This window comes from Crinia signifera, chromosome 1 (genome assembly GCF_055691185.1).
Source record: "Crinia signifera chromosome 1, ASM5569118v1, whole genome shotgun sequence".
In the NCBI taxonomy this organism is placed as follows: domain Eukaryota; kingdom Metazoa; phylum Chordata; class Amphibia; order Anura; family Myobatrachidae; genus Crinia; species Crinia signifera.
Genome location: NC_139217.1, coordinates 119,926,544 through 119,938,292, shown reverse-complemented (window position 1 = coordinate 119,938,292; position 11,749 = coordinate 119,926,544).

The window sequence follows — 11,749 nt, the reverse complement described above, 5'->3', positions numbered from 1 at the left end:
AGCCTCTTTTTCAAGGTGTGAACAGCAAAAAGAGGCACAGGGCATAAAAACATCGGTTTTATGTTACAATATACTGCACCTTTTTTTCATCAAACCCGTGAGTGCCGCCTTCATTTCTTCACATTGGGCCTTATTTTGGTTAATTCTTTCTGACAAAATCCTTCTTAGATGGACAAAACCATGTGCACTGCAGGGGGGGCAGATGTAACATGTGCAGAGAGAATTAGATTTGGGTGAGTAATTTTGTTTCTGTGCAGGGAAAATACTGACTGCTTTATTTTTACACTGCAATATGGATCTCACTTTGAAGTAAAACCCCACCCAAATCTAATTCTCTCTGCACAAGTAACACCTGCCCCACCTGCAGTACACATGGTTTTGCCCATCTAAGAAGGATTTTGTCAGAAAGAATGAACCAAAATAAGGCCCATTGTAACATTCATCCATTGTCAATCAGAATGCCGAACCTCACCACACACATATATATATATATATATATATTTGGTGGCCGGTGCAAAAATTTGCATGCAAATAAAATACAATTCATTTTATACTGAGGTTGGTGGTTTGTAGTAGAATGAAAGAACCACCAGTTAATTTGTATCCATTCCAGTGACAATAGAATATCGTACAGTTTTAAAGCGCTTAAGATTATAAAATATATGAAACCATTTTTCTTGACTCTACGTGAAGGTTAAAATTAGATTAAAATCATTATTGTTCAATTGGGATTCAGTCGGTTGGTCGACATAAAGACAGTCGACAGTCATTAGGTCGACATACTAAAAGGTCAACAGGGGTCTAGGTCGACAGGTTGTTAGGTCGACACAATCATTAGGTCGTCATGGTCTAGGTCGACAGTCAAGAGGTCGACATGGGGTTTTTCACTTTTTGTGCCCCGAATGTGGACACAGTGGACATGAACACTATAAAAAAGGGCATTGCATCCCCTTGGGGATGCGGTGCACTTAAAACTGAGTCCATGTCGACATTCGGGTAAAAAAAAACAGTGAAAAACCCCATGTCAACCTTTTGACTGTTGACCTAGACCATGTCAACCTAATGACCTTGCACCATGTTGACCTAGACCCCTGTCGACCTTCCAGTATGTCGACCTAATAACTATCAACCATACAATCCATACCCAATTGGGATATTTGTCACAGTATTGGACTAGATCACCCTCATCACCCTTCCATACTAGCAGCACATCATTTATATAGCGTTGCCAGGAGACCAGCCTTACCCCCAGCTCAGGCCCAGACCATATGGTAAGGTGTTCCCAGTAGGCCAAATACATATTGGCATAGCTGGGGGTTAATCTGTTCCCCATCACTGTTCCGAACATTTGAAGATAAAATACTACCATTAAAATAGAAGAAATTGTTTGATAAAATAAATGAAATACTTTCTAAAACAAGCTCCTTAAGATCTTCACTTAAAATGGATTGGTTTAAAAAATAAGATACTGCTAAAAGTCCTTTCGTTGGGTCAATCATTGTATACAGAGTAGATACATTTCGAGTAGCCGAACATAGAATGATTTACCAATAAAATACAAAAAATACATACAATAAAAATAAATTATTATAAATAAAAATATGAAATAAATAAATAAAAAAAGAAACAATAATAAATAAATATAAATGAAAATATATAAAATTCATTTTTAAATATATGTGATGTTACTGATGACATTAACTTCATTAGTACTATGATCCCCCAACTAGAGAAATATCTCCCCTTTGTTGCACTAGGAATCAATACAATGTATACACAGTTAACTAATACACAATATTACAGCAAGTTACAGGGAGACCCCCACCCCATACTTCCAGAAAGAATTTAGTCATTTGTTAGATGAAGGTCTATCGGTGGGAGCAATATCCAGGGAGGTATATAATTTTATTTTTCTCCCGTATCCAGTAACACCCACATATTATTTTCTGCCTAAGATACATAAAACACTTATTAGTCCACCTGGTAGGCTTATAATCGTGGGAATAGGCGCCATGACAAACAATTTATCTTTTTTCGTTGAAGTCACTTACAGAAGTACGTTCACCAATTAGATTCATACATAAGGGACACTATTCATTTTTTGCAAAAAATTAGAACCATTAAGTGGAAGGGCAGTTATTATTTTATCACTTGTGATGTGGAAGCATTGTATTCCAACATCGATCATAAATTTGGGCATTAAGGCCGTGGCACAGTTTTTATCAAATGATTTGGATTTATCAGCAGACTTGTGTAAATTTATTCTTCAATCTATTAGATTCATATTAACAAACAATTATTTTATATTCGATTCAAAATATTATTTGCAGTCACTTGGCACAGCCATGGGGACCAGGTCCGCCCGAGTTTCGCAAACCTTTTTATGGGGTGCTTTGAGGAGAAGCACATATGGGGATATGATCTCAGGGCGAGCCTGGTCCTTTATGGTAGATTTATCGACGACTTAATTTTTGTTTGGGATGGGGATTATGATTCTGTAGTTAATTTCATTAATAGTTAATAGTTTTAATAGGGTCTCAAATTTACTAACAATTTCCATAAAGGGGGAACTTCCTGGATATCGCTCTCAACATGGAAGAGGGTACTATAGAGACAGAAACATATATACAAAGTGTAGACCAAAATAGGTACCTTGATTACCAAAGTAATCATTATAAGTGGAAAAATAATATTCCAAAGGGCCAGCAAATGCGCATTAAGAGGAACTGCTTAACTCAGCTGGCCTTTGAAAAACAAAGCAAGACCTTGTGTTCATAGAGCAGGGACACCCAGTTAAACTATTAGAGGAATCTATGTCTGAAGTGACTAAAATGGAGAGAGAGACCCAATTAAATGGAAAACATAGTCCCATTTGGGAAAAGGAAAAAGGGAGAAAAACTGCATTTGTAACTCAATATAATGTAAAGGCCATGGAGATTTAAAAAATTGCATTACACCTTCCTAACTTCTATACCCCTCCCCCCAATGCCATTCCATTGCTCCCCTTTTCAGCCCTTTTAGTTGTTTTAGCATGAAGTCACACACGCTACATCTGCAAAAAAAAACATGCAAACACACGGACACTGAATTTGTCCCATAGTCTGTTTTTTTTTTTTTTTTTTTTTTTACTATAGCAGGAGTCCTCAAACTACTTTGGGACCCCATCAGACAATAAAAATAACATGACCCCAGAAAGTTACTGCAGTAGGCCATCATATCACATGTGGTCAGCAGACAGTACACGCATGGCAGCATTGGGGAGGCACAACATGATTTGAGGAGTATGAAGTAACAGACAATTCAACAGATTTTTCAGATTCCTGATTCACTAACTGATTAAAGTCATCAGCCTGATGATCAGCAACATGGAGTCGCAACCCCATGCTGAGAAGGTTGGGACCCACAGTTTGAGAACCACTGCTCTATAGCAATAGTCCTATGATCGGCAATACACTATGTATATATGTATGTATGTATCCATCTATCCAGTGTACAAACATCTGATTTATTTTTTTTGCATTGCTTTTTTATGCATTATGGCCTTTTATTCAGATCTGATCGCAGTACAAATTTGATTGGAAAAGGGCAAAACCATGTGCACTGCAGGTGGGGCAGATGTAACATGTGCAGAAAGGGTTAGTGGGTTATTTTGTTTCTGTGCAGGGTAAATACTGGCTGCATTATTTTTACACTGCAATTTAGACTTTAGTTTCAACACACCCCACCCAAATTTAACTCCCTCTGCACATGTTACATCTGCCCCATCTGCAGTGCACATGGTTTTGCTCATTTTCCAAACAAATGTGTACTGCAATCAAATCTGAATAAGGGCCTATGTGAGGAGGGATGATTTGGGATGATTTTAAACAAATAAAAGAAATCGAGTGATAATGAGGAATTATTTATTATACACTTCTATTTTTGCTGTACAGTATATGTAGTTTTTTTTTTTTTTACATAAGGAGTGGAATGGTTCCTGCATTGTTTAACTGACTTTAAAGTGGTCCCTGTATTGTGTATTAGCACTAGAATAGTTCCAGCTTATTCAGATGTAGCTGGTCAGCGATGTATTGGTATAGAGCGGTTTGTTGTAACAATATTTTGTATATTTCAATATTTATTTAAACTACACCCACACTGAGCAAACCACACCTACAACACTTTTTCTAATGTCCATTTTTTGTTACATGTGGTGATAAAAAAAAACAGGCCACTTGCATGAATCTTCCTTCTCGCAGCCTGAAAGTTGCCAGCCAGTTGCAGCTGTTGTTTCTGCACTGCACAGCATTGTCTCTGATTGTCAGTACTGACAGCTGGGGATTGTGCAGACAAATCAATTAGGAGATGCTGGTTCTAGTGGGGGTTTTCTGATTAGTGCATGCACAGAACGTTTTCAGCGCCATAGACAGCCGCAAGAGTGTACTTCGACAAACAGGGACTTTAATACTCTCCTCCTTTGGGGAAAAATATATTAAGCGTGCTGCACTTATCTGGACCTGCTTCACAGCAATCTGATTGTGAAGTGGGTCTGCACAAATAACATCCATAGCCTGCAGCATCGTACTTGCCCTGTATCCCAATGAGCTGCTGTGACTGCACTGCTATACCTACACGGCTGCAATGTAGTGGGCAGAGGATAATTGTTAAAGGTGCAGGTGATGGCTGACTAGGGACTCCCCTGGGTCCCTCCAATCAGCCAGGACCCCGGTCCACTCGACTGTAGGAAACACACATGAAAAGTCGACAGTAAGGATGTTGCCAGTCAAAATTTCTGAATTGTCCAAAGAACCATGGCAACACTGTTTTAATGATATTTAAAATATTTTAACAAAGTCAACATTAAAACTTAAAAATACAGTGCATTATGGTTATGATTGATTAAACAACATTATGACTAAATCGGCATTATCCAACATGATGCTGCCGAAGGCTACATACCTTACAACCCTTAATTCAGCAACTGCATAGCATCTGTTTTTTGTATCTTGTGTGCAGTTTGCCAAAATATCCTGCTGGGTGAGGCTCATTGCAGGATGTAGTATGAGGACCTGCACACACAAAAAAAGAACCAGACTGAAGACCTGTCCACAGGTAGATACTAAGAAAAAATTCTAGGGTATAAGGCCCATGGACATTTTCTTCTCCATGTAGCCATTGTACAGCTGACCACTATACAACTGGGGCTAATACATGTGGTATAATTTGAGCTGGGTGCACTACAGTGTTGCATAATATTGACTGGTGCCAACACTGTTGGTTTCATTCATATGCATGTACACTGGAGGGACAGCAGATGGCAACATTCTCTGATAGGTATTGAATGTTTGCCGTTATAATCATGTATCTCTCTGATACTTCCTGTTCTTGTTGCCTGGAGAAGAGATGCGAGGAGCACATGTAGCTGACATGTTAAGATTAACAAGCGGTTACTGAATGCTAATGTTTTTGTCATGTCATTGACCCGGTTACCCAGTTCTGCATAAACAATTTATACTTATACAAGACTCATGCTGTCTGTTTGCAAGGTAACTCCTGTGACAATCTTTTATATATGAGGCTGACCGCTGCACACCTATGGTAGTTCCATTGCAAAACGCCCAAAATACACTGTGGCATAATATATTCTTGGATACGATGGCATAATGTGTACTGGCAGAATTACATTGTGGCATATTGTGAACTACAGCACTACTTCGCTTCAGAAAATGAACAACTGCTGTGGAGAGAGATGTCTCAACGGAAGTATTAAGGTAGTGGACCCTTCAAAATGTTGCTAAAATCTGGCAACTCCCCTGCACAGCATTAAATATTGTTTTCTTTTTTGAGGTGGGGCTTAATATAGATCAGAGTGCTCTACAGTACCATCATCACATTCACCATATGGATTCTCCCAGCTGTACAATTAGAGGTAGATTTACTAAAGAAGAACGAAAAGAGATGTTTCCTAGAGCAACCAATTAGATTAGGTCTATGATTTGTTTTTTTTGCATCCTAGAAAATTATAGACAGAATCTGATTGGTTGTTATGATCATCATCACATCTTTTCACTTCTACAAGCTTTAGTACTTATAATCTCTGGCGGCAAATAAAAGGAACTGGCCACCTGTCTTATTTCATAAGTAGTACTACTCTACGATACAGGGAGCTTCATGAAAACTACTTCTATTTTGCATGTGGATACCATATACACAAGTAAGCCTCTTAAGATGAAAAATAAAATTGTAAAAATGAATACTTGCACGGGACAGTGGGGGGTTTGGCTTTATTTAGCTTCAGGAGGTAAGCAACCCCCTTTTATCTGCAGCCATAGAACATAAGTAGTCACCACTAAATACTGTACATGTTTAACCCTTTGGGCTAAAAATGCCAGCATTGCTCACATTTGTTATAGAAGTTCAAATAAAAAATGATTATATTTCCTATATAAGGTAAACATTACTGGTCATTATGATGAATAAAGATGTTTGCTTGCCAAATTTCACAGATTCACTTGGCACTCAAAGGGTTAAATATTATATAATTCAACATAACCTATTTCTAGTACTCATTTAGCACTTCATTTTAAATTGAGGAAAAGGTTGAATTTCTATACTTAAAAAAAGCCTATTATGTGCTAGCTCCTCACCCTTCTCTACCCATGGTCAAGGAGTGTCCTTCAGATGGAGGAAGGAGAAATATAGAAAAAGACAACAAAAGAATTAAGACAGTGTTGGATTCCCTTGTATCCCCTTGTTAAGGACAGCAGCAGCTTCGGAATTTTTCTAGAATAGATTTCCGCTCTGCCATTTCTCTGTTCTGAGAAATATAGAAACCTGCACATCACATCTACATACCCTCCAACATGACCAATTCCACTAGGCACAAAATGCTCTGTTCTTTCTTGCAAGTGGCAGTTGCAGAGCTGGGGCTGAAGCACAGTCCAAAATTCAAACAGGAGAGCCACACCAACTGCCAGTGAGTTCCGGCCTGTGATGTTTGGCAGTTTGGGGTGGCAGTTGGTGCAGCTCCCCTATTTGAATTTAGGTCTGTGCTTCAGTCTCAGCTCTGCATGACATAATATGCAGCAACTGCAGCCAAAAACATGGCTGTCCTGTGTCTGGCTTCATAGCTAGGCTACACAGACAGGGGGCAGCCAGTACTGTGCAAGCACTTGTGTGTAGCGAAGCACTCACACTTTAGCAATGTTCCCACTAATTTTAGTTGGCACATCACTGGGGGGGGGGGGGGGGCATGGCGTGCGGGGAGGCCTTGCCCTGTGCCGAGCAGCCTCCCACAACCTGTCACCACAAGTTGTAGGTTAGCGAGTCTACGCTAAACTACAACCCTTTCTGAATCCTGTTCATAGAGTGGTCCGACTCCGTAACAGCACAGATTAACGATGCAAGGAAGAGATGCAGTGTTTGTACTGTTACATATAAATAGTGATCCCTCTAGGACAGCGGTTCTCAAACTGTGGGTCCTGACCTTCTCATCATGGGGTCACGACTCCATGTTGCTGACTCTCAGCTTGATGACTTTTCTTATCTCAGTCAGTGATTCAAGGAGTGTGAATAATCTGTTGCATTGTCTGTTATCTTAAGACTCCTCACATTATTTTGTGCCTCCACAATGCAGCCATGTATGTGCTGTCTGCTGACTACAGATGTGATGTGATGACCTTCTGCAGTAACTCACTGGGGAACTATTTTTTATTGCCTGATGGGGTCCCAAAGCAAAATAGTTTGAGGACCTCTGCTCTAGGATCAGGGCAGGGCGCAGGGGGAAAGCATGCTGAATGAGTGCGACCGACCACGTCACTGTTATAGGGGGTTTGGCACCTACGGAGGTGCTGGGCTTCCCCCAAGCACTCTGGTGAACGTGGCCACGGGGATGGCCGGACAACTGTTTTAGCAAGCTAACTTGAGTCTAAAGGGACAGGGCACAGTGCCCTGCTAAAACAGCCTAGTGTTAACTCTATATACATATATCCCTATAACATCGCTAATAGGTTTGTGAAAGCAATATCTATTGCTTGTATAACAAATTTGGACGTTTAATGTATAGTGGTTCAGTTTTCTTCAAAATAAATTTTTATTAAGTCAGACAGCAAAGTATGCCGCAATTACATCGTAAGTGCACTGTAATATCATATACAATAACAATCAGCTACGGTTGAATAAGGAAAGCAGAATACGATGTTCAAGAAATCAAAAACTATATTGACTTATATTTTTAAAGAAAAGAGACGGGGGAAAAGGAAACTAACTCAAAAAGACAGAAACACGAGGGGACAAGTACACAAAGACAAGGGGTGTGCCTCAGGCTTGTGACACACATCTGTAGAGCAGTGGTTCCCAAACAGTGTGCCTAGGCTCCCTGGGGTGCCTCAGGACACTTGCATGGGTGCTTTGGGTCAGTGGACCAGGATCAATTCATATTATTAATGGTCAATGTAACAGGCAAAACCAGTGCTGGTGGCTGCCAAACATAATATATGTGGACAAACAGGAGAAAATCCTGTCCCTCACCACATAACTGTGACATATACACACAATGAACTTAATTGAATATATTTTTTTCTAAATTTCTCAATAAGAAACATTTGGCCTAGGGGTGCCTTGAAAACATTTTGATGCTCTAGGGTGCCATGATTCAAAAAAGTTTGGGAAGCACTGCTGTAGAGCATATGGAAAAATAAAATAAAACCTATGAAACAAACAGCTCAGGTATCACTGACTCGAGTAGGAGATAGCAATATACACATGTCTGTCTGGTTATGGCCTATGAGGGAGAGAAAAAAACGTTTTTTTTCAGCGCTTAGGTGGTTCCCATAGATTAAATCACCAATGAGTGATTGAGTAGATTTCCATGGATTGGACAAGAGTATTCCTTGTATATGGATTACTTTGGAATAAGATCCTCAATGAGGGATAACATGTAAGCAAAAAGAGAAAACCGATAGTGTAGGACATAAACACTGATCTATTTTAATAAAGATGTACACTTACAATACAGACGGTATAACAAGCATGGGTATCCAAAACCGTGGGCAACACAGGAAACAGGGTGATCCCAAAAGCAGGGCAGTCCAGTCTATATCTGGCACAGTCCTCCTTATTAAGTGTCCAGAATCCTGGTGTCCCAAGTTGGAGTCCAAAAAGTCAGGTAAGGCACGCCAAACGCGTTTCGCATAGCATCTATCCTTCAGTAGCGTGGTGTGCCTGACTACAAAGGTGCCTTAAATACCGGTGTTAATCACTAAAGCTCGGAGGATTTCCGCCAGAAACAATATGGCCGTGCGTTCCATTCGGCAAGACGTGCGATCCACAGTACCAACTGCGGATACTCACATAGTTTAGCAGAGACGCTGTGATATTCTATTCATCTGAAATACGTCATCAACATGGCCGTGCGTGTCAAATGGAACCATTATGCGTTCCACAGCCGGCTGACGGATGCACACGTACTATTCCTAAATAAAAGGTGCATAGTGTATTGCATAACATATAAACGGTATAATTTATCCTCCAAAGTTATCCCTAAAGGGCTTAAGATCTCAAACCACCCTCCTTCAACTACAGATGACTCTTTTAGAACCCAATGGGATAATATATTAAATGAATGCTCATTTGCACTTATGAATTTGATTATTAAAGAAAGAAAGAACACCCTTAAAACTTTAAATGAAGAGATTGCCAATCTTCAGGAGATGGTAAAGCAAAGGATTTTGCTATGTATGAAGAATCCTTATTGTACAAAATAGGAAAAAGTACTAGAGAACTGAGAGAAAGGAAAGGGAAAAAATTCCTTAGAGACATCAATCCTGATAAAGATTTAGAACCAGTTTCTCCTCCATTAAATTTAGGAATAAATAAATTTCCCAAAAAATATTCAACACCTTATAAAAAAGCTCCACAATGGAGAAAAAAGCGTTCACTGGGAGATTGGAAGATCGAATGCAATTACCGGTGTATGAAAATAATACTTCTAGAAATAATAAGAGACCTTTTAAAAATCTGCAGTATAAGAATTCACACTATAAATGGCAAAATAGATCCAATCCTGTTAAGAGATTCCGTTAAATGGGAAACACCCAGACGCCCCTACCGTCAGAGGTATAATATACAAGATGATTTTAATCTAGATCTGACAAATCTAGATTTACACATTTAGAATATAAAAATAATCCTAGGAACAACAACAACAAAGGTGCCTTTGTAGTCAGTCACACCACGCTACTGAAGGAGGATAGATGCTATCCGAAACGCGTCTGGCGTGCCTTACCTGACTTTTTGGACTACAACTTGGGACACTGGGATTCTGGACACTTAATAAGGAGGACTGCGCCAGATCTAGACTGGACTGCCCTGCTTTTGGGATCACCCTGTTTCCTGTGTTGCCCATTAGAGCAAGCAGCTACATACTTTAACTGAAAAAGACAGGATCACAGATGAAAATAATATAGTCTTGAGACTTGCACACAGAGACACCACTCAGACAAAGTGTATATTTCTTCAATAATTATGCAGGGGCTGATGATGTACAGGGGCACCCAGCACTTGAATTTTCACACTATGAGCCATCTATTAACACTCCCGCTGTAAAGGAGCTGATATCAGGTATTCTCCTGAAAGATGGCCGCCGTGTATTCCTTACAATAAAGTGGGATCAGTGCCTCCAGCACCCAAGGTACTGAGGCTCTCCAGAGAAATAAGGTGGGGAGCTCTGCTGGAGGTAGGGGGGGGGAGAGGGATGCCCACCTGTTCTTGTTGTATGGGGGCGCAGGGACAGCCACCGCGGCCTAGAGCATGGGTCTTCAACCTATGGCCCTCCAGATGTTGTGAAACTACATGTTCCAACATGCATTGCCAAAACTGTCAGGGCATGCTGGGACATGTAATTCCACAACATCTGGAGGGCCACAGGTTGAAGACCTGTGGCCTAGAGTGACTCGCCGGGACTCCAAGAGCGGCAGACTCCGGAGAACCCAGCTGAGGAGAGGGTGGTATAGGGTCCGTCCGCGATCCCCGCGGCGGACAGAGCCGCGAAATTGAGGTCCCAGCTTCTGAGGCCTGGTAGGCCGCAACCTGCAGGCACCAGTTTCCCAGTCCCCCAGCTCTCACCACCCCAAGGTGTGGGTGCCCAGCGGGGGGTTGCCAATGTCATGAGGGAGGGATTGGGGATGAAGAGGGGGATTTATTCAAGGTTTAGGTCTAGGTGGTTGGGAGCTATGGATAAAAGGTGCCGTACTCCTTGCCAGCCAGGCCCCTCAGTGGTTCAGCAGACACCAGACAAACAATTTAGCCAATGTCGGTAAGAATAGGGTACAGAGAGGAGGCGTGGAAAGGAAATAAAGAAACCCACAAATATAAGGGCAGTTCCTCACAAGACACAATGTAAAAGGTAACCCATGGGTATGCTAGATTTAGCATCTCCTAAATTAATGGATTCATATTCTTAAAGGCCTTAATATATAACCCTTGTGAGATTTTCTGAATGAGTGAATGTACGGCACCAAAGACACAACAGCCATCATAATGGATCCTCAGCTGTTTGTTTCATTTTAAGGTGGACTCTTCTTGTATTCCAGTCATTTTGCACCATCTGCCGTCTTCAAGGATCCCATCCGCATTATAGAGGAACATCAGTTCAGGTAGGGGAATGCTTATTTATGGTTGTATGGTAACTTTTAGAAATAGAATAGAAATGACTTTAATGTGTACTGTAAATACATTATACAATTGAGGCTTACAGTAACTATAGAATATG